This window comes from Sabethes cyaneus, chromosome 2, assembly GCF_943734655.1.
Source record: "Sabethes cyaneus chromosome 2, idSabCyanKW18_F2, whole genome shotgun sequence".
Taxonomy (NCBI): Eukaryota; Metazoa; Arthropoda; class Insecta; order Diptera; family Culicidae; genus Sabethes; species Sabethes cyaneus.
This window is the reverse complement of record NC_071354.1, coordinates 27,589,770-27,595,769: the sequence shown is the minus strand read 5'-3', so window position 1 is coordinate 27,595,769 and position 6,000 is coordinate 27,589,770. Positions and strand designations below refer to the sequence as shown.

Genomic DNA, 6,000 nt, shown 5'->3' with positions numbered 1-6,000 from the left:
AAATCTCGGACTCGGGTTCAACTCAATAGAAAACACGAATCTATCTTCTATCTATCTGTTTATATAAGAGGCTTATGTCTGTACCGAAAACCAAATCTTTGACAGGACGTCATAAGAGAGTTATCGGTAACTAAAAACAGGTCCCTGACAGGACGTCATGCTTTCGTAGCAATGGGTTGTATTCTCAGTCACCTCATTGGTCGACTGCTGGACTGCTCGATTGCTCAACTGGTTGACTAGACTGCTCGACTGGACTGGTCGATTAGACTGCTCGATTTAATTGCTCGACTGGACTGCTTAACCTTCCTAGTGCATTGGGGTCGTTTTCGACCCATCGGCATACTTACAAAGCTTGATACTCAGTAACGGAACGAGCTAGAGACTTGAAATTGTCTGACTTTTCCTAACTTTGAAAAACTAGTATTGTGGGGGAGTTTCAGCTTTTAGCGACATCTAGAAGAGCCACAGCAAAAAAAGTTACATATAATGCATTGGGGTCGAAAACGACCCAAGTTTTGAAATTGCTCTCATTCATCCATTTTCAATCCGAATTTCGTTTTCTTTACCTCGTTTGAAAGGTATGGCCAAAACCTGGCACCCAAGGTATATGAGGGGATATTTATTGACTAACGGCCACCTCTGCGTCAGTTCCGGAACACCCACTACCAGGGCCCGGGGGACATTTTTATACTTTGAGGTAATTCGTTTTGCGGCACATCAAATCACATTGGCTTGATAAAATAAGACTAGTGGAAGTACAAAGGGAACATTGTGGACCCGAATGGCCACTTCACCATCGGTTCCGAAACATCCAGTACCCGGTTTTTGAGGACAATTTTGAATTTTAGGATGATTTGTATTGTGGCACGAAAAAAATTCATTACATTGATAACATAAGGCTATTGAAAGTGTAATAAAGACATTTTGAAGGCAAATGGTCACATCAGCATCGGTCCTGGAACATCCGGTACCCGGTTTTTGGGAACATTTTTGTATTTTAGGATAACTCATAATGCGACATATCAAATCACATAAGCTTAAAAAAATAAGACTGATGGAAGTAAAACAGTGTCATTTAGAAGCCAAATGGCTACTTTACCATCGGTTCTGGAACATCCGGTGCCAGTTTCGGAGGACATTTTTGGATTTTGAGATAATTCACCATGCGGCACCTCAAATCACATCGCGTTGATAAAATAACAATAATGGAAGTACAATGGGGCGTCAATCGCATATAATATGGTACACGAGAACCGTAAAACGGGGTAACTCGGAGAAGATGAATTACCCTGCAATCCAAAAATGTCCCCAAAAATCGGGGACCGGATAGTCCGGAACCGATGGTGAAATGGTAATTTTGGCTCCAAAATTGTTCCATTGTACTTCCATTAGTGTTATTTTATCAAGCCAATGTGTTTTGATGTACCGCATGATGAATTATCCTATCCAAAAATGTTCTCATAAACCGTGCTCTCGATGTTCCGGAACCAATAAATGACCATTTGTCTTCGAATGGTCCTCAAGCCTCTTGTAACTGTCTTATTTGATCAAGGCATTGTGATTTGATGTGCCGCAAGATGAATATCAAAATCCAAAAATGTTCCGCGGAACCAGGTACCGGATGTTCCGGAACCGATGGTAAAGTGGCCATTTGGCTTTTAAATGACCTTATTTTTCTTCCATTAGTCTTATTTAATGAAGCCGATGTGATTTGATGTGTCGCAAGATGAGTTATCCTAAAATACAAAAATGGCCCCAAAAACCGGGTACCGGCTGTTCCGGGACCAAAGCTGATGTGGCCATTTGCCTTCAATATGTCATTATTATACTTTCAATAGTCTAATGTTATCAAGCTGATGTAATTTGACGTGTCGCAAGATAAATTATCCTAAAATTTAAAATTGTCCTCAAAAACCGGGTACCGGATGTTCCGAAACCGATGGGGAAATGGCCGTTTGGGTCCAAAAAGTCCCCATTGTACTTCCATTAATCTTATTTTATCAAGCCAATGTGATTTGATGTGCCGCAAAATGAATTATCTCAAAATATAAAAATGTTCTCCGGGACCTGGTAGTGGGTGTTTCGGAACCGACGCAGAAGTGGGCATTAATCAACAAATATTCCATAACATACCTTGGGAGTCAGTTTTTGGTCATAGCTTTCAAACGAGGTAAAGAAAACGAAATTCGGATTGAAAATGGCTGAATGAGAGCAATTTCAAAACTTGGGTCGTTTTCGACCCCAATGCATAATATGTAACTTTTTTCTAATGCATTAGGAAGGTTAACTGAATTGCTCAACTGAATTCGACTGAACTGAATTCGATTCGACTGCTCGACTCAACTGCTTGATTGGGCAGCTCGAGTGTACTACTCGACTTAACTACTCGATTCGACTGCTTGACACATATGCTTGACTTACTACTCGACCCGACTGCTCGATTTAACTGCACGATTGTCGTGCTCGACTAGACTGCTCGATTCAACTGTTCGATTCGACGCTCGACTCAACTGGTCGATTCAGCTGCTTGATTCCACTGCTCGACTCAAATGCTCGACTCGACTGCTCGAATGAACTGCTTGACTCAAATACTCGATTGGACTATTCGAATCAGCTGCTAGACTCAACTGCTCAACCCGATTGCTCGATAAAACTGCTCGACTTAGCCACTCAACTCGACTGCTCGACTCAGCTGCTTGATTTAACTATTTTATTCGACAGACAGCTCGACTTAACTGCTCGATTCAACGGCTCGACTGTTGGATTCGACAGCTCGACTTAACTGCTCGATTCAACTGCTTGACTGGACTACTCGACTCAACTGCTCGAATGAATTGCTCGAAAGAACTGCTCGACTCAACTGTTCGACTTAACTGCTTGACTAAACCATTCGATTCGACTGCGCGACTCAAGTGCTTGACTAGACTACTCCATTCAGCTGCTCGACTGGACTACTCGACTTAAATGCTCGAGTAAACTACTCGATTTAACTGCTCGACTCGACCGCTCGAATGAACTGCTCGATTCGACTGCTTGACCGGACTGCTTAACTGAACAGCTTAATTTAACTGCTCGACTAGACTGCTCGATTTGACTGCTCGACTTGACTGACTCGACTGCTCGATCCAACTGCTTGACTCGATTGCTTGATTCGACTGCTCGACTCGCCTGCTCATCTCGATTGCTTGTCGCGATATCATATGGTCGGTGGTTAATCAGACCGGACTAAGTCACAAAATTAAAAAAAAAGATGACAAACGATCAAGAATTTTCTAAGCAACATTTCACTCTAATCAGACTACATAAATGTTGCAAACAGTTTTTTTCAGTCCAATAAAATCCAATACGACAATAAACACTATTTCTTTCAGTTTCCGGCTATGACTGTTTTATGTACAACATCTTAGAGCTATATTATACAATATAAGAACTCAAAGAAGTAATACAAAGATTAAACGTCTTCGAACAGACATTTATATTTTCCGGATCGTAGGATTCGGGCTGAACTAGTGAGCGAAAAAGACGAAAAAGTAATGATAAAAGACGAAAACCTAAACGACGAAAAATGCAACATAAAATAAGGAAAAATAAAGAAAAAAGGTGAATGACGAAAGTCGGAAGTATGCGTTCTTGAATAATTTAAGCAAAAATTTGAAATGTATCATGAACTGATTTAATTCAAAAATGCATTAATTTCCTTCAAATTCCATCAGGGATTCCTTTGCGATAAAAAATTATTACACATCTAGACGGAATGAAGTGGGGTTCATCCGTGTAAAAAGAATTTCCAGAATACCAGAAAATTCCATTTACACTTCACCAAAACTAACGAACATTTTATACAAATTCGCATAAATTCCGAAATTTGCGTAAGAAAACCTCGTAAATTCCAAAATTCGCGTAAAGAAAACCTCGTGAATTTTAAAACTACGCGTAAATATAGACTCATAGAGCAAAAAGCAAAGCCTAGGTGCTACATTCCGTTATGAAAACTTGACCTTCTGTTTTTATACGATAGATTTCGCAGCCAGCTGTTATAGAGATACAGGACAATTGCAGGGCCAGTTACTACGATTCTATTGACTCTAGTAGCCTCTCCCTGCCGAGATTCGAACATATGACGACTGGCTTATTAGGCCAGCATCATACCTCGAGGCCATCTGGGAGACTGTAGTAAAAAAATAAAAATGTTATTCCAATATGTATCCAATATGCAGAATGTAAAAAATACAAAATAAAAAGTAGAAGGTAATAAATAGAACATAAAGTAGGAAAAGCAAACAAGTAGCGAATAAACTGTATACAACCTAGGGTCGTATTACAATATATATGAATATAAATAGATGAAAAATTTTGAGATAAAAATTTACGCACATTTTAGATATGCTTTCAATACAAGTCGAAAACCATTGATATGAAAAATTATATTTTGAAGTTTTGTACAAATTACTTTATTCAACACCCGTTTTTTTCCTTTCAGAGAATTTTACTTTATGATTTACAAAATTTGTTTTGGCTGTGAAATTGTTTCATTTTAACGAAACCACAAAATTTTACACAAGAAACACACGGTTCACTGTAAAGATGTCAGCATAACATCATGCTGAGCTCCTGCAAAATGTTTCATGCGAAACCACTTTCGTAAGCAAAATTAACCTCTACCAGAAGTTCTTCGTAGCAACGCGACGGGCGACCGAACCCCGTAAACTCCCCCCAATTGCGCAGCCAGTTTGCGTAGAATAATGCAGTGAGTGTCGGATCAAGCTGGGGGCGGCCCGCCCAACTGAGAGTTTCGTTTAGTGTTGTTCATTTATTTCACTCACTTTTCGCTGCAACATAAACTCTCAACGCTGCGCCGCCAACAACGGGACCCAGCGGCGGCGACGGCGGCTGTCGATCGATCGTGTGTTGATGTTTTCGCTCGCCCGGCTGCTGGCTGACGGCGGCGGCGACGGTTCGCGGTCGGTGCGAAGCATATTAACACACCGAACGTGAGTCAGTCTTGGCTACAGCGGCAAACTCGCTGGTTCAGTTCAGTTGTCCGGTCGGGGTCCTCCTCACCTGTAGAGAGTCTACATAGACGCAGAACGTGGTTTCGGTCGCGGTGTAGAAAATTCCGCGAATCTCGAACGGCGTGTGTGCTGCTGCTGGTTGGTGCTGCAGTTTGACTTGTTTTATTTTTGTTGGCATCTTTCTTGTCGAGTTTTCTTGTTGCTTCGCGTTTGACCGTTGAAAATGTAGTATGAAGTTCTAGTCTTCTTTTCATCTTCCTACGGGATCCTGTTTTGGTTCGGTTCCGGAGCACTAGCGAACTGTGTGCGAGTGTGGTGCGGTGTGCTGCGGGGAACCGCTTTTGCACGTTACTCATAATTTGCGCGCTGCTGTAGTGTATTCGTTTATTTGCACGTTGCAAAGTTTTGCGGGAAGAGGTGAAGCCGGTACGGTTTTGGCCATCGATCTTTGAACCGTCATCTTCAGTGCTCTCCGTAGCCTTCATCAGTGGATTAGTGGCATCATCATCACCAGCACCATCAGCCGTGAGAAGGCGGCAGCTGGTTTAGTTGAACAGATTTTTGTCGGCCGGCCTAGCCTGGGTTCGCTAGGAGATGTACTGTTGAAGTGAAGTGCGCCAGATAATTACAACATTACAAATTTGATCATTTTCATTATTTCGAGTGATTTCTCTGTTCGGTCTGTTCGGTCAGATTTTCAACAACGGAGGTTCCAGCGCTCGGCCCGGCACGGCTGAGCGTTGGTACTTTGAAAGTACATAATTAATCGTACATTCGAGCAGACCAATCAAACAGCCGCCCGGAGCCAATCTATGTAGTGATCGTTTGAAGTTTGAAACTTTGGACCATTCGGGTTGCGGTGGGTTGTGGCTGAGCAATAATCAAATTGGTTCGAATCGGCCGCGAACGTGTGTGATTGTTTGTTTTTTTGGAACTGCATTTTCGTCGGTGTTTGTTTTTATTTCTTGCGGCCACAGTAGTGTAAAGT

At 41.8% G+C, this 6,000-nt stretch overlaps 1 protein-coding gene across 2 annotated transcripts in view; it reads left to right on the top strand.

Moving 5' to 3' along the window:
* The first annotated feature begins 5,033 nt into the window (after positions 1-5,033).
* Positions 5,034-6,000, top strand: part of LOC128734941 (unconventional myosin IC) — an 88,813-nt gene continuing 87,846 nt past the window's right edge. For both annotated transcript variants that reach the window (XR_008411998.1, XM_053829358.1), the window contains exon 1: positions 5,034-5,150. The gene's annotated coding sequence lies outside the window, so the exon portion shown is untranslated. The remainder of the gene's footprint in view (positions 5,151-6,000) is intronic.